Genomic DNA, 18439 nt, shown 5'->3' with positions numbered 1-18439 from the left:
TGTGACAGATCGGATGCTATCCCTAACTCCTCTGTGTGATCTGAGTTATCCCTGATGTCAATCAGGGATTCTCTCAGAACACACAAGAGCGGGATTGTAAGGCTCACCATCGCATCCTCAGAGCTCACCCTCCTTGTGGACTCCTCAAAGACCCGTAGGATGTCACAAAGGTCTCTCATCCATGGCCACTCATGGATGTGAAACTGAGGCAGCTGACTTTGTGGCACCCTAGGGTTTTGTAGCTGGTATTCCATCAAAGGTCTCTGCTGCTCAACCACTCTATTCAACATCTGAAACGTTGAGTTCCAGCGTGTGGGGACGTCGCACAAAAGTCGGTGTTGTGGCACATGCAGGCGTTGCTGGAGAGATTTTAAGCTAGCAGCGGCTACTGTCGACTTGCGAAAGTGGGCGCACATGCGCCGCACTTTCACCAGTAGCTCTGGAACATTGGGGTAGCTCTTTAGGAAATGTTGCACCACTAGGTTGAAGACGTGGGCCAGGCATGGAACATGTTGGAGTCCGGCAAGCTCCAGAGCTGCTACCAGGTTCCGGCCGTTATCACAAACGACCATGCCTGGGCCCAGGTGCAGCGGCTCAAACCATATTGCCGTCTCATCGAGGAGGGCATCCCTCACCTCGGAGGCAGTGTGCTGTCTGTCCCCCAAGCTGATCAGCTTCAGCACAGCCTGTTGACGTCTACCAACGCCAGTGCTGCAACGTTTCCAACTCGTAGCTGGGGTCAATCTAACAGCGGAGGAGGAGGCGGTGGCGGAGGAGGAGGCGGTGGCGGAGGAGGAGGCGGTAGAGGAGGAGGAGGAGGGGGGTGTTCTTCTCGTGTCCCTGCCAGGAATGTTAGGCGGGGAGACGAGGTACACCGGGCCAGTTTGGGAAGCAGTCCCAGCCTCAACTACATTCACCCAGTGTGCCGTCAGTGAAATGTAGCGTCCCTGTCCGCATGCACTTGTCCACACGTCAGTGGTCAAGTGGACCTTTGTGCAAAGCGCGGAACTAAGGGCCCGCCTGATGTTGAGTGACACGTGCTGGTGCAAGGCGGGGACGGCACACCGGGAGAAGTAGTGACGGCTAGGGACGGCATAGCGAGGTGCCGCAGTTGCCATCAGGTCCAGGAAGGCGGGAGTTTCAACAAGCCGGAACACCAACATCTCCTGGGCCAGCAGTTTAGCGATGTTGGCGTTCAAGGCTTGCGCGTGTGGGTGGTTAGCAGTGTATTTCTGCCGCCGCTCCAATGTCTGAGAGATGGTGGGTTGTTGTAAAGAAGCGCCTGATGGTGCTTTTGATGGTGCAGGATAAGGAGATAAGACAGGAACAGGGGAGGATGAGGGAGAAGTCAACAAAGTGGCGGAGGCAGATGAAGTGGTGTCCTGGCTTGTCCTCTGGAGTGCATCGCCAGCACAGTCAGCAGTGGCAGTGGCAGAGGCAGAGGCAGTGGCAGAGGCAGTGGCAGTGGCGTGAACGGCAGGCGGCCTTTGTCCTGACGTTGCTGCCTGCCACTGATTCCAGTGCTTGGATTCCAAATGACGGCGCATTGAAGTGGTGGACAGGTTGCTCTTCTCAGAGCCCCTAATCAATTTCGAGAGGCAAATTGTGCAGACAACACTATATCTGTCCTCGGCGCATTCCTTGAAAAAACTCCACACCTTCGAGAAACGTGCCCTCGAGGTGGGAGTTTTTCGGGGCTGGGTACGAACTGGAACATCTTGGGAGATTCCGGGTGTGGCCTGGCTTCGCCTAAGCTGCTGACCTCTGCCTCTGCCTCTAGCTACCCTTTTTGGTGCTGCACCTGCCTCAACATCCACACTACTTTCCCCGCTTGACATCCCCCCTGTCCAGGTCGGGTCAGTGTCCTCATCATCCACCACTTCCTCTTCCAACTCCTGTCTCATCTCCTCCTCCCGCACAATGCGCCGGTCAACTGGATGCCCTGACGGCAACTGCGTCACATCATCGTCGATGAGGGTGGGTTGCTGGTCATCCACCACCAAATCGAACGGAGATGGAGGAGACTCTAGTGTTTGAGCATCTGGACACAGATGCTCCTCTGTTAGGTTCGTGGAATCGTGACGTGGAGAGGCAGGTTGAGGGACAATGAAAGGAGCGGAGAACAGCTCTGGGGAGCAGGGACAGTTGGGGTTATTGTTCTGTGAAGCTTGGGAATTTTGGGAGGAAGGAGGACAAGACTGTTGGGTAATAGGAGGAGAGGAGGCAGAGTCTGACTGGCTGCTGGACAATGTGCTGTAAGCGTTCTCTGACAGCCATTGCAAGACCTGTTCCTGGTTCTCGGGCCTACTAAGGTTTGTACCCTGCAGTTTAGTTAATGTAGCAAGCAACCCTGGCACTGTGGAGTGGCGCAATGCTTGCTGCCCCACAGGAGTAGGCACGGGACGCCCTGTGGCTTCACTGCTACCTTGCTCCCCAGAACCATTCTCCCGACCTCGCCCACGGCCTCGTCCACGTCCCTTTCCGGGAGCCTTGCGCATTTTGAATTCCCAGTTAGAAATTGGCACTATATACCAGTAGCAAAAATTGTGGGTGCACGTAACCCCAATATATTCTTTGAATTACCAGTCAGAAACTGGAACTATATGGCAGTAGCAAGAAATGAGCGTATTTGTAACCCCAATATATTCTTTGAATTCCCAGTCAGACAATGGCACTATATACCAGTAGCAAGAAATGAGGGTATTTATAACCCCAATATATTCTTTGAATTCCCAGTCAGACAATGGCACTATATACCAGTAGCAAGAAATGAGGGTATTTATAACCCCAATATATTCTTTGAATTACCAGTCAGAAACTGGCACTATATGGCAGTAGCAAGAAATGAGGGTATTTGTAACCCCAATATATTCTTTGAATTCCCAGTCAGACAATGGCACTATATACCAGTAGCAAGGAATGAGGGTATTTGTAACCCCAATATATTCTTTGAATTCCCAGTCAGACAATGGCACTATATACCAGTAGCAAGAAATGAGGGTATTTGTAACCCCAATATATTCTTTGAATTCCCAGTCAGACAATGGCACTATATACCAGTAGCAAAAATTGTGGGTGCACGTAACCCCAATATATTCTTTGAATTACCAGTCAGAAACTGGCACTATATGGCAGTAGCAAGAAATGAGGGTATTTGTAACCCCAATATATTCTTTGAATTCCCAGTCAGACAATGGCACTATATGGCAGTAGCAAAAATTGTGGGTGTATATAGCCCCAATTCTATTGCTAGGGGACTTGCAGGGTATTTCTGGGGTGAAGGTGGGGGGGCACACCATTGGAACGGGTATCGGGGATATATATCGGGTATATGGGAATACACTGTCAGTGTATTCCATTCAGGATCCGCGGAAAGCTGGGTTGCGGCGATTGAGCCCGTCAGTGCCACGTTACACTGACAAGCTTCTCCCTGGAATTTAGCTCTTATAAGAGCTGTTGGTTGTCTTCTCCTTCCTATCCTAGCCTGTCCCTGCCTACCCAGAATCTAACCCCTAGCTAACTGGACGGAAACCTCCGTCCCCGGTGAATTGCAAGCTCAGAATGACGCGAACCTGGGCGGCGCTGTTCTTTTAAATTAGAGGTCACATGTTTTCGGCAGCCAATGGGTTTTGCCTACTTTTTTCAACGTCACCGGTGTCGTAGTTCCTGTCCCACCTACCCTGCACTGTTATTGGAGCAAAAAAGGCGCCAGGGAAGGTGGGAGGGGAATCGAGTAATGGCGCACTTTACCACGCGGTGTTCGATTCGATTCGAACATGTCGAACAGCCTAATATCCGATCGAACATGAGTTCGATAGAACACTGTTCGCTCATCTCTAGTGTTTTTGGCTCTTTGGGTGAGTTGAGCCTTGCACCAGCACGTGTCCCATTACATCCGGGGGGCCCTAAGTTCTGCGCAAAGTTGCACAAAGTTCCACCGACGCGTGGACAAGTGCATGTGACCAGGGACACTGCATCTCAATCGCGGCACACTGGCTGAATGTAGTTGAGGCTGGGACCGTGTCGCATACTGTGGCAGCCTCCCTTGTCTCCCCGCCCAATATTCCTGGCAGGAGTGCTGAAACACCACCCTCCTACTCCTGCACCGTTAAATCAACCCCAGCTATGAGCTGGAAGCGCTGCAACACTGGCGTGGTGAGACGTCAGCAGGCAGTGCTGAAGCTCATCAGCTTGGGGGACAGACAGCACACTGCCTCTGAGGTCAGGGATGCCATCCTGGATGAGATGGCAATGTTTTTTGCCCCGCTGCACCTGGGCCCAGGTGCAGGTTGGCATATGTGATGATGGGCGGAACCAGATAGCAGATCTGGAGCTCGCCAGACTCAAACACGGTCCACACATGGCTTACGTTTTCAAATTACTGGTGCTAACAACTTACCCCAATTTACACAAGCTACTGTTTAAAGTGCGACGCTTGTGCTCCCACTTTGGTAAGTCTACAGTACCTGGTGCTAGCCTCAATACACTCCAGCAATGCCTACATCTGCCTGAAGCACCGGCTGTTGTGCGAGGTCACCACACGCTGAAACCCTAGATACCGTATGTTCAGCAGGGTGTGTGAGCAGCAGAGATCTTTGATGAAGTTCCATCTACAAAACCCAAGGGTTCATCAATGTCAGCTCCCTCAGTTTCTGCACCATGAGTTTTCATGGGTGGCAGACTTATGTGAAATCCTATCCCATCCTTTCAACTGGACAAGAAACATTAGCATGCGCTCATCACAATTCCTGATATGACAGCAGCGTTAAGCAGGGTACAGGGTACAACGCAGACCAGGCCTGAGCACTAGGAACAGGTGTTACAATGGCTAGTGGATAATGCTTCCAGCTGCTTTTCCAGCAGCCAGTCAGCCGCTACCTGCAGTCGTGTTCATACCCAGGAGTCTGCCCCTCCTTTCTCCCAACATGCCCAATCTTCCGAACAGAGTCATCCCAGCCTTGCCCCCTCCCAGGATCCCTTTTCGGGTCCTTTTACTGTCTCCCCCTCTGATGAACCACTTCCCGAATCCCAGGAGCTACCAGACAACTTTGTGTGTACTGATGCCCAAACACTGGAGCATCTGCCATCACCTGGCAATTTTGTGGTTGTGGACCTGCAACCAGCATTTTCCATCCTCAGTGATGATGAAGAGACAGTTGCCATCAGGGCATGCTATTGTCATGTGCGGTTTGCAGTAAGAGGAGAGTGAGCAATTGGAAGAGGAGTTGGTGGATGACGAGGCCACCGACCCTAAATGAACAGGGGTGATGTATTGTGGGGAAAGCAATGTAGATGTGGAGGCAAGCTAAGCAGGAAAAAAGGTGGCTACAGGTAGAGGCATGTCCAGAGGCAGCAAGGCCAAAGATTTTCCATTTACTAGCCACTCATGCAAAACTCGACCATGTTGCCAGACTAATTCCTCCAACAGAAAAGTAGGACCAACTTCATATAAACTCTATTTGCCACAGTATGAGTTAAGAAGTAAAAGATCCGCGCTTACCCTCAGGATAGTTGAATAATCGCCTTTATTTAAAAATCACAAACAGGGATCTTCATCACTACGCGTTACGGGACACCCTGGTCCCTTTTTCAAGTGCAAAAATAGATCAATGTTCCACAGTTTAAAAACACTAGGTTTAAATAGATCAGTAGCTGGGGAAAGCCCTTCCCTATGGGCGTTCCCACATCACATGATTCCAGGTTTCTATGGTCACAAATATAAACAGACAGGATATACATATAAAAAAACTTATCCAGCTTCAAAATAGCTGGAGCGATGAAGCTGGATAAGTTTTTTTATATGTATATCCTGTCTGTTTATATTTGTGACCATAGAAACCTGGAATCATGTGATGTGGGAACGCCCATAGGGAAGGGCTTTCCCCAGCTACTGATCTATTTAAACCTAGTGTTTTTAAACTGTGGAACATTGATCTATTTTTGCACTTGAAAAAGGGACCAGGGTGTCCCGTAACGCGTAGTGATGAAGATCCCTGTTTGTGATTTTTAAATAAAGGCGATTATTCAACTATCCTGAGGGTAAGCGCGGATCTTTTACTTCTTAACTCATACTGTGGCAAATAGAGTTTATATGAAGTTGGTCCTACTTTTCTGGTCTGTTACGTTTCTATACGGCTGGATCTGCTGCTGAGATTACCCTGTGTTATTTTTCTAGCTATATTTGGGCTGTGACATATCACAGCTGAATAAGGTGATTATTGGAGATGAGCGAACACTAAAATGTTCGAGGTTCGAAATTCGATTCGAACAGCCGCTCAATGTTCGTGTGTTCGAACGGGTTTCGAACCCCATTATAGTCTATGGGGAACAGATACTCGTTAAGGGGGAAACCCAAATCCGTGTCTGGAGGGTCACCAAGTCCACTATGACACCCCAGGAAATGATGCCAACACCTCTGGAATGACACTGGGACAGCAGGGGGCGCATGTCTGGGGGCATCTAACACACCAAAGACCCTCTATTACCCCAACATCACAGCCTAACAACTACACACTTTCCACATTCAAAAAAACCTCTATCAAAGTGGGAAAATACCTGGAAACCTTCTTTACTCCCCAAATGGATGGACACAAACCCCAATTTAAGCTCAACAAACAGTAACAACCACCCCTTTAAATCACGTTCCCCATGACAACCACAAATGGAATAGGCAATGGGAATTCCAAAAGCCCTCACCCTTAACTGTCATTTTGAGTGTGTGTGTGTGTGTGTGTGTGTGTGTGTGTGTGTGATGTGGTAAGACCTTCCAAAATTCACTTTTCTAGCCCTTAACATGAGCCCTTCCAAACAAAGTTACAGGACCTTAAGCTGAGCTACCAGCAGAGATTGAGGCCCTTGGCATGAGTAGAGCCTTGCACCAGCAGTGTTTTTGGCACTTAGGGTGAGTTGAGCCTTGTACCAGCGTGTGTCCCTTAACATCAGGCGGGCCCTAAGTTCTGCGCTTTGCACAAAAGTTCCACATTAACTAGGCTGAATGGTACAAAGATTAGTAGGCCCGAGAACCAGGAACAGGTCTTGCAATGGCTGTTGGATAACGCTTAAAGCACATTGTCCACCAGCCAGGCAGCCTCTACCTCCTCTTACCCAACAGTCTTGTCCTCCTTCCACCCAAAATTCCCAATCTTCCCAGAACAATAACCCCAACTGTCCCTGCTCCCCAGAGCTGTTCTCCCTTCCTTTGACTGTACCGCAACCTGCCCCTCCATTTCGCGATTCCACGGACCTAACAGACGAGTATCTGTGTCCAGATGCTCAAACACTAGAGTCTCCTCCATTCCATCTCCGGTCGATTTGGTGGCGGATGACCAGCAACCCACCCTCATCGACGACGATGAGACGCAGTTGCTGTCAGGGCAGCCAGTTGACATGCGCATTGTGCAGGAGGAGGAGGCGAGACAGGAGTTGGAAGAGGAGGTGGTGGACGACGAGGACACCGACCCCACCTGGACAAGGCAGATGTCAAGCTGGGAAAGTAGTGTGGATGTTGAGGCAGGTGCAGCACCAAAAAGGGTAGCTAGAGGCAGAGACATGTCCAGAGGCAGAGGTCAGCTGCTTTGCCGAAGCCAGGCCAGACCCGGAATGTCCGAAGATGTTCCCTTTTGTACCCAGCCCAGAAAAACTCCCCCATCGAGGGCACGTTTCTTGAAGGTGTAGAGTTTTTTCAAGGAATGCGCCGAGGACAGATATAGTGTCGTCTACACAATTTGCCTCTCGAAATCGAGTAGGGGCCCTGAGAAGAGCAACCTGTCCACCACTTCAATGCACCGTCATTTGGAATCCAAGCAATGGAATCAGTGGCAGGCAGCAACGGCAGGACAAACGTCGCCCGCCGTTCATGCCACTGCCTCTGCTCACAGTGCTGGCGATGCACTCCAGAGGATGAGCCAGGACATCACTTCATCTGCCTCCGCCACTTTGTTGACTTCTCCCTCATCCTCCCCTGTTTCTGTCTTATCTCCTTCTCCTGCACCATCAAAGGCACCATCAGGCGCTTCTTTACAACAACCCACCATCTCTCAGACATTGGAGCGCCGGCAGAAATACACCGCTAACCACCCACCCACGCAAGCCTAGAACGCCAACATCGCTAAACTGCTGGCCCAGGAGAGGTTGGCGTTCCGGCTTGTTGAAACTCCCGCCTTCCCGGACCTGATGGCAACTGTGGCACCTCACTATGCCGTCCCTAGCCGTCTCAACTTCTCCCGGTGTGGCGTCCCCGCCTTGCACCAGCACGTGTCACTCAACATCAGGTGGGCCCTTAGTTCCGCGCTTTGCTGGAAGGTCCACTTGACCACCGACACATGGACAAGCGCCTGTGGTCAGGCATGCTGCAGTGCTTATCTTTAATGACAGGCAGGGTGAATGTGGTGGAGTCTGTTCCCCGGGTGCAAACTGGGGTGGCCTATCTCCTCTCCCTGGCCAAAATTCATGGCAGGAGTAGACTGAAACCCTACGAAGCTGCAACCTCCACCCCAGCTACTAGCGGAAAACACTGTAACACTGGCATGGGGAGATGTCAGCAGGCCGTGCTGAAACTGATCAGCTTGGGGGACAGACAGCACAGTGCCTCCGAGGTCAGGGATGCCATCCTGGCTGAGATGGCATTTTTTTTTCCCTGCTACACCTGGGGCCTGGCATTTTTACGCCTGTGATAATGGCTGGAACCTGGTAGCGGCTCTGGAGCTTGCCAGCCTCCAACACGTTCCATGTTTGGCCCACGTCTAACCTAGTGGTGCAAAGTTTTTTAAAAACATACCCAAATGTACCGAAGCTACTGTTGAAAATGCGGCGCTTGTGCGCCCACTTTTGCAAGTGCACAGGAGTCGCTGCTAGCCTAAAAACACTCTAGCAAGGCCTACATCTGTCCAAACACAGGCTGTTGTCCGTCATTCACACACGCTGAAACCCTACAATACCATATCTTGAGCAGGGTGTGTGAGCTGCACAGACCTTTGATGGAGTTCCATCTACAAAACCCAAGGGTTCCTCAAAGTCAGCAACCAAAGTTTCTGCACCATGAGTTTCCAGGGGTGGCAGAGTTATGGCTAGGGGCAGAGGCATGGATAGGGATGATGTCTAGGGGCAAAAGCAGTGTGGATGTGGAGGCAAGCTAAGCAGGAAAAACTGGGGGTACAAGCTAAGGCATGGACTGGGGTGATGTCTAGGGACAAAAGCAGTGTGGATGTGGAGGCAAGCTAAGCAGGAAAAACTGGGGGTACAAGCTAAGGCATGGACTGGGGTGATGTCTAGGGGCAAAAGCAGTGTGGATGTGGAGGCAAGCAAAGCAGGGAAAATGGTGGCTAGAGGCAAAGGGATGTCCATAGGCAGCAAGGGCAAAGATGCAAAACTCTCCCGTTTCAAGAATTTTCCTGACTTGTCTCCCCACAAAACATTCCTGGGAGGAGGGCTGAAACACCACCCTCCTCCGCTGTTAAATTGACCCCAGCTACGAGCTGGAAACGCTGCAACACTGGTGTGGGGAGACGTCAGCGGGCCGTGCTGAAGCTCATCAGCTTGGGGGCCAGACAGCACACTGCCTACAAAGTGAGTCATGCCATCCTCGATGAGACGGCAATGTGGTTTTTGCCACTGCACCTGGGCCCAGGCATGTTGTCATGTGTGATAATGGCCGTAACCTGGGATTGGCTCTGTAGCTTGGCAGCCTGCAACATATTCCATGCCTGGGCCACGTTTTTAACTCATTGCTGCTAATCTTTTGAAAAAGGTACCCCAATGTTCCTGAGCTACTGGTGAAAGTGTGACGCTTGTGCGGATAGTTTTTAAAGTCTATAGTTGCCGCTGCTAGCCTCTATGCACTCCTACAACGCCTGTACCTGCTGGAACAACGGCTGTTGTGCGACGTCTCCACACTGCTGGCACTAAACATATCATGTGTTGAGCAGAGTGTGTGAGCAGACGTTTGATGTAGTTCCAACTCCAATACCCTCGGGTTCGTCAAAGTCAACTCCCTCAGTTGCTCAACCATGAGTGGCCATGGGTGGCAGACTTATGTGAAATCCCATCCCATCCATTGCACTGGACACGAAACATTAGCATGCGCTCAGCACAACTTCGGATATGGCAGCTGCGTTAAGCAGGGTGCAGGGTACAACACAGACCAGGCCCGAGCACCAGGAACAGGTGTTAGAAATACTGCAGCATCTGCCATTTCCTTCCAATTTTGGGGTTTTGGACCCGCCACCGACTTGTCTGGACCTAAGTGGGGATCATGAGACACAGTTGCCATCAAGGCAAGCTGTGGTCATGTGCGGTTTGCAGTAAGGGGGCAGTGCGCAATTGGAAGAGGAGTTGGTGGATGACGAGGCCACCGACCCCACATGGACAGGGGTGATGTCTAGGGGCTAAAGCAGTGTAGATGTAGAGGGAAGCTAAATCAACAAAAATCCTGGGTAGAAGCAAAGGCATAAACTGGGGTGATGTTTAGGGGCTAAAGCAGTGTAGATGTGGAGGGAAGCTAATTCAACAAAAAAAAAGGGTAGAAGCAAAGGCATAAACTGGGGTGATGTGAAAGCAGTGTAGATGTGGAGGGAAGCTAAGCAGCAAAAACAGTGGGTAGAAGCAAAGGCATGCAAAACTCTACCCTGTTGGAAGACTTATTCCTAGGTCTGGAACACGTTAATGGCCCCCCTGGACAAATTACTGCCACTCAGGGGCCTAGTGTCACCAGGAGGGACAAGTATAGGCGCATGTTGTGGGAATACCTGGCCGACACCAGCTCTGTCCTCTCCGATCCCTCTGTGCTCTACAGCCTACACTTATTTTATCATCTTTTTTTCTGAACTGCACATCTCTTGCCTGCTTCCTTTGGGATCTTAGAAATGGTGGTCCACTTCCACAGATGGTAACTTCAATAGACAGTGTAACGGGAGTAGCTGAGGGATCGCTGTCTTAACCACTTTTTGGCACAAAATTAACTTCCAAAGCCAAATATGGTGCAAGTATATGATGCAAGGACACCTACACACCTATCTCTGACACATTGGGGAGTTCACCCTCATGCGCCCTTTTGGCCTGCACCATCATGCGCCTCTTCCCAGCCACTCCACATTTCCCAAGCTTTTCATTGCAGGCAGAAGTACAACACAACCCACCCCCATGCCCAAGCCTTTAACAGCCTCATCGATAAACTGCTGGCCCTGGAGATGTTGGTGTTTGTTTATGCTTCTGGAGACCCAGGCCTTCCGTCAGCAGATGGCAGCTGGGGCACCTCCCTATGCTGGGCCTAGCCGTTACTACTTCTCTTGGTGTGCTGTCTCTGCCTTGCGCCTGCATGTGTCCCATAACATCAGTCGGGCCCAGAGCTCTGCGCTTTGCTGCAAGGTCCACTTGACCACCGACACATGGACAAGTGCCTGTGGTCAGGGATGCTGCAGTGCTTATCTTTAATGACAGGCAGGGTGAATGTGCTGGAGTCTGTTCCCCGGGTGCAAACTGGGGTGGCCTATCTCCTCTCCCAGGCCAAAATTCATGGCAGGAGTAGACTGAAACCCTACGAAGCTGCAACCTCCACCCCAGCTACTAGCGGAAAACACTGTAACACTGGCATGGGGAGATGTCAGCAGGCGGTGCTGAAACTGATCAGCTTGGGGGACAGACAGCACAGTGCCTCCGAGGTCAGGGATGCCATCCTGGCTGAGATGGCATTTTTTTTCCCTGCTACACCTGGGGCCTGGCATTTTTGCGCCTGTGATAATGGCTGGAACCTGGTAGCAGATCTGGAGCTTGCCAGACTCAAACACGGTCCACGCATGGCCCACGTTTTCCAACTTGTTGGTGCCATGTTTCTTTGAAACCTACACCATTGTGCCTGATATACAGGTCAAAGTGGGGCCATTTTCGTAAGTGAGAACTAGCCTCTGCTAGGCAGAAAACATTCAGAGCACACTCCTCTCATCTTCGCACCGTTGGCTGGCGGAGGAAGACGAGGGGGTTGGAGTGGCATCTGATGTCCCTATCCCACACGAGGCTAGAGGGTGCACTTCAGTGCATCCCATTGCTTCACCACAAATGGTGTGAAGGGGAGTGGAAAATGGAGGAAATGGAGAGTGACCCTTACAGTTGGGGCCAGCAAAGGCATGCCAAGTAACACACTGGCACACATGGCTGACTTCATCTTGGGTTGCTTTTCAACATATATTTCACATCATGAAGAACAAATAATACTGGATTTTTACAAGCCTCGAACCCCGGTCTAGGTCTAATGTCTGTTCCTTTCTTATATTAGGGGAGAGGGAAAAAAAATTACTTCAGTGATACGTTTAGCGTACATAGACTGACTATTAATGTGTATCCCACTTAGTGTTGTTAGAGTTACACACCGTCACAACCTGGCTAAAGCTTCTATAGCTGTTAATAAAGTCAACATAACTTTACGGTATCCAAAAAGACAGCTGGTACCGACAGAGAGCAAGACAAATGTCACCCAAAGCTGTGAGCTCTGAACACCCACAGTGACTTTGGCGTCATCATCATTATTAGGGAGCGGGTGGTAATAAATAACTTGGCAGTGCCTAAAACCCAAAAAGCTTATACAACTATATTTACATTAAGATACACAAATGACACTTTTCAGTAGCATGTCATGAGACAAGCTGATAAGCTCTTCCTTTGTGCAGTGCTATTTGAAAGTTAAACGCTGCCTTTATTTTAATTCTGGAGAAGGTGCAGACATTAGATTTAGAACATGTTGTCTTCATTGTCCAAATCCTCTATATAGGTAACGTGTTTTTCGGGCCGAGCTGTCTGGGAACGAGCTGGTGCAGCACTGACAACCTGGGTGAATATGGCAAGAGCCTGAGATGTAGGGTGAATGAATCCCCAAATTATTTGTGGAATTCCCAGTGAGACAATGGCACTATCTACCAGTAGCAAAAATTGTGGGTGCACGTAACCCCAATATATTCTTTGAATTCCCAGTGAGACAATGGCACTGTATACCAGTAGTAAAAATTGTGGGTGCACATAACCCCAATATATTCTTTGAATTCCCAGTCAGACAATGGCACTATATACCAGTAGCAAAAATTGTGGGTGCACATAACCCCAATATATTCTTTGAATTCCCAGTGAGACAATGGCACTGTATACCAGTAGTAAAAATTGTGGGTGCACGTAACCCCAATATATTCTTTGAATTCCCAGTGAGACAATGGCACTGTATAGCAGTAGCAAAAATTGTGGGTGCACATAACCCCCATATATTCTTTGAATTCCCAGTGAGACAATGGCACTGTATAGCAGTAGCAAAAATTGTGGGTGCACATAACCCCCATATATTCTTTGAATTCCCAGTCAGACAATGGCACTGTATACCAGTAGTAAAAATTGTGGGTGCACATAACCCCAATATATTCTTTGAATTACCAGTGAGACAATGGCACTGTATACCAGTAGTAAAAATTGTGGGTGCACATAACCCCAATATATTCTTTGAATTCCCAGTCAGACAATGGCACTATATACCAGTAGCAAAAATTGTGGGTGCACATAACCCCAATATATTCTTTGAATTACCAGTGAGACAATGGCACTGTATACCAGTAGCAAAAATTGTGGGTGCACATAACCCCAATATATTCTTTGAATTCCCAGTCAGACAATGGCACTGTATACCAGTAGTAAAAATTGTGGGTGCACATAACCCCAATATATTCTTTGAATTCCCAGTGAGACAATGGCACTGTATACCAGTAGTAAAAATTGTGGGTGCACGTAACCCCAATATATTCTTTGAATTCCCAGTCAGACAATGGCACTATATACCAGTAGCAAAAATTGTGGGTGCACATAACCCCAATATATTCTTTGAATTCCCAGTGAGACAATGGCACTGTATACCAGTAGTAAAAATTGTGGGTGCACATAACCCCAATATATTCTTTGAATTCCCAGTGAGACAATGGCACTGTATAGCAGTAGCAAAAATTGTGGGTGCACGTAACCCCCATATATTCTTTGAATTCCCAGTCAGACAATGGCACTATATACCAGTAGCAAAAATTGTGGGTGCACATAACCCCAATATATTCTTTGAATTACCAGTGAGACAATGGCACTGTATACCAGTAGTAAAAATTGTGGGTGCACATAACCCCAATATATTCTTTGAATTCCCAGTCAGACAATGGCACTGTATACCAGTAGTAAAAATTGTGGGTGCACATAACCCCAATATATTCTTTGAATTCCCAGTGAGACAATGGCACTGTATAGCAGTAGCAAAAATTGTGGGTGCACGTAACCCCAATATATTCTTTGAATTCCCAGTGAGACAATGGCACTGTATACCAGTAGTAAAAATTGTGGGTGCACGTAACCCCAATATATTCTTTGAATTCCCAGTCAGACAATGGCACTGTATACCAGTAGCAAAAATTGTGGGTGCACATAACCCCAATATATTCTTTGAATTCCCAGTCAGACAATGGCACTGTATACCAGTAGTAAAAATTGTGGGTGCACATAACCCCAATATATTCTTTGAATTCCCAGTCAGACAATGGCACTGTATACCAGTAGCAAAAATTGTGGGTGCACATAACCCCAATATATTCTTTGAATTCCCAGTGAGACAATGGCACTGTATACCAGTAGTAAAAATTGTGGGTGCACGTAACCCCAATATATTCTTTGAATTCCCAGTGAGACAATGGCACTGTATACCAGTAGTAAAAATTGTGGGTGCACGTAACCCCCATATATTCTTTGAATTCCCAGTGAGACAATGGCACTATATACCAGTAGCAAAAATTGTGGGTGCACATAACCCCAATATATTCTTTGAATTCCCAGTCAGACAATGGCACTGTATACCAGTAGTAAAAATTGTGGGTGCACATAACCCCAATATATTCTTTGAATTCCCAGTCAGACAATGGCACTATATACCAGTAGCAAAAATTGTGGGTGCACATAACCCCAATATATTCTTTGAATTCCCAGTGAGACAATGGCACTGTATACCAGTAGCAAAAATTGTGGGTGCACGTAACCCCCATATATTCTTTGAATTCCCAGTGAGACAATGGCACTGTATACCAGTAGTAAAAATTGTGGGTGCACGTAACCCCAATATATTCTTTGAATTCCCAGTCAGACAATGACACTGTATACCAGTAGTAAAAATTGTGGGTGCACATAACCCCAATATATTCTTTGAATTCCCAGTGAGACAATGGCACTGTATAGCAGTAGTAAAAATTGTGGGTGCACGTAACCCCCATATATTCTTTGAATTCCCAGTGAGACAATGGCACTGTATACCAGTAGTAAAAATTGTGGGTGCACGTAACCCCCATATATTCTTTGAATTCCCAGTGAGACAATGGCACTATATACCAGTAGCAAAAATTGTGGGTGCACATAACCCCAATATATTCTTTGAATTCCCAGTCAGACAATGGCACTGTATAGCAGTAGCAAAAATTGTGGGTGCACATAACCCCAATATATTCTTTGAATTCCCAGTGAGACAATGGCACTGTATAGCAGTAGCAAAAATTGTGGGTGCACGTAACCCCCATATATTCTTTGAATTCCCAGTCAGACAATGGCACTGTATACCAGTAGTAAAAACTGTGGGTGCACATAACCCCAATATATTCTTTGAATTCCCAGTGAGACAATGGCACTGTATAGCAGTAGCAAAAATTGTGGGTGCACATAACCCCAATATATTCTTTGAATTCCCAGTGAGACAATGGCACTGTATAGCAGTAGCAAAAATTGTGGGTGCACATAACCCCAATATATTCTTTGAATTCCCAGTGAGACAATGGCACTGTATAGCAGTAGCAAAAATTGTGGGTGCACGTAACCCCCATATATTCTTTGAATTCCCAGTGAGACAATGGCACTATATACCAGTAGCAAAAATTGTGGGTGTATATAGCCCCAATTCTATTGCTAGGGGACTTGCAGGGTATTTCTGAGGTGAAGGTGGGGGGGCACACCGTTGGAACGGGGATTTGGGGTGTATATATGGGGTATACGGGAATACACTGTCAGTGTGTTCCATTCAGGATCCTGGGAAAGCTGGGTTGCGGCGATTGAGCCCGTCAGTGCCACGTTACACTGACAAGCTTCTCCCTGGAATTGAAGTTATATGTAAGCCCAATATATTCTTTGAATTCCCAGTGAGACAATGGCACTATATACCAGTAGCAAAAATTGTGGGTGTATATAGCCCCAATTCTATTGCTAGGGGACTTGCAGGGTATTTCTGGGGTGAAGGTGGGGGGGCACACCGTTGGAACGGGTATCGGAGGTATATATCGGGTATACGGGAATACACTGACAGTGTATTCCATTCAGGATCCTGGGAAAGCTGGGTTGCGGCGATTGAGCCCGTCAGTGCCACGTTACACTGACAAGCTTCTCCCTGGAATTTAGCTCTTACAAGAGCTGTTGGTTGTCTTCTCCTTCCTATCCTAGCCTGTCCCTGCCTACCCAGAATCTAAGCCCTAGCTAGCTGGACGGAAACCTCCGTCCTCGGTGAATTGCAAGCTCAGAATGACGCGAACCTGGGCGTCGCTGTTCTTTTAAATTAGAGGTCACATGTTTTCGGCAGCCAATGGGTTTTGCCTACTTTTCTCAACGTCACCGGTGTCGTAGTTCCTGTCCCACCTACCCTGCGCTGTTATTGGAGCAAAAAAGGCGCCAGGGAAGGTGGGAGGGGAATCGAGTAATGGCGCACTTTACCACGCGGTGTTCGATTCGATTCGAACATGCCGAACAGCCTAATATCCGATCGAACATGAGTTCGATAGAACACTGTTCGCTCATCTCTAGTGATTATCCCTACACTTGTTATTAGAATCTTCTGTTACCAAGTGATAATGCACTAGGTGTAGCGCGGTGCTTTCTCTTTTTGTTTTTCTAATTCCTCCAACAGGCTAACAACTGCCATCCAGTCCACACCCACCAGGGGCACACTCTCCAAGGTCTGGGACACGTTAATGGCACCCCCTAGCCAAACTACCGCCACTGAGGGGCCTAGTGTCACCAGGAGGGACAAGTATAGGCGCATGTTGCCGGAGCACCTGTCCGACCCCAGCCCTGTCGTCTCCGATCCCTCTGCGCCCTACATTTAGTGGGTCTCCAAGTTGTATTTGTGGCTGGAACTTGCGCGCTACGCATTGGAGGTCCTTTCCTGCCTTGACGCCAGTATGCTATCGGAAAATTTATTCAGCGCAGCCGTTGGCATCATCACGGATAAGCACAGCCAGCTGTCAGTGCTGACCGGATGACGCTGATTAAAACCCATCATTTTCATTTCCAGCAGTGTCAAGCACCCTGACATGAAGTTTGATGTGTGTGCTCACCCTCTACAATTCTTCCTCCTCCTCATACTCCTCCACCATTAGCGTTGCACAATTCTGCTCCAACCAGGTTCAATTCACACTAATGCCCCCAAACTCTTCTGGTTAGAGGCTCAATCCACCCTGATTCCCCCAACTGTGCTGGTTAGAAGCTCATTATAAGTCATGCCAAGTAACACACTGGCACACATGGCTGACTTCATGTTAGGTTGCTTTTCAAGAGACAAAAGCATAGTTCACATCATGGAGAGCAAACAATAATGGATTTTTGCAATACTCGACCTCTGGTATAAGTTAAAAATCACATCCTTTGTTCTGGTACAGGAGAACAAAAAATCGCACAAATGATATGTAAATATGGAGGCAGGGTTAGCAGCAAAAAAGGTGGCTACAGGAAGAGGCATGGACAGGAGTCATGTATAGCGGGGAAATCAGTGTAGATGTGGGGGCGAGCTAAGCAGGAAAAAAAGGTGGCTAGAGGCAGAGGCATGTCCAGAGGCAGCAAGGCCAAAGATTTTCCATGTACTAGCCACTCATGCAAAACTCGCCCGTGTTGCCAGACTTATGCGAGATCTCTCCGTGTCTTTGAGGAGTCCATCAAGAGGGTCAGCTTTGACAATGCATTACTAATTTTAACAATGCCGCTCCTGTGTGTGATGCAAGAATCCCTCATCACCATCAGGGATAACGCATTGTACGCTGAGGAGTCGGGCATAGGAGCAGAACCATCCCAGACGGATAGTCAGTGCACACTCCTGTCCACTTCACATCGTATATTGATGGAGGAAGAGGAAGATGATGAAGTGACAGATGATTTCATTGTCACACAGGAGGCTAGCGTCACCCCCTGGCCAAACTACCGCCACTGAGGTGCCTAGAGTCACCAGTTACATGACAAATTTGCACTTTGCAAGTCTAAACTGATTAGGGACTCTGAAAAGAGCAACCTTACCACCTTTTGCATGCACTGTCATTTGGAAGGCAAGCCTTGGGCTCAGTGGGAGAGAGAAAACGCTGGACAATCGTCATCCAGCGTTGCCGACACTGCCTCTTCCACTGTTTACACCAGCCTGGACACC

Source organism: Leptodactylus fuscus, chromosome 1 (assembly GCF_031893055.1).
Source record: "Leptodactylus fuscus isolate aLepFus1 chromosome 1, aLepFus1.hap2, whole genome shotgun sequence".
In the NCBI taxonomy this organism is placed as follows: Eukaryota; Metazoa; Chordata; class Amphibia; order Anura; family Leptodactylidae; genus Leptodactylus; species Leptodactylus fuscus.
The sequence above is the reverse complement of the archived record's forward strand: the minus strand, read 5'-3'. Positions refer to the sequence as shown.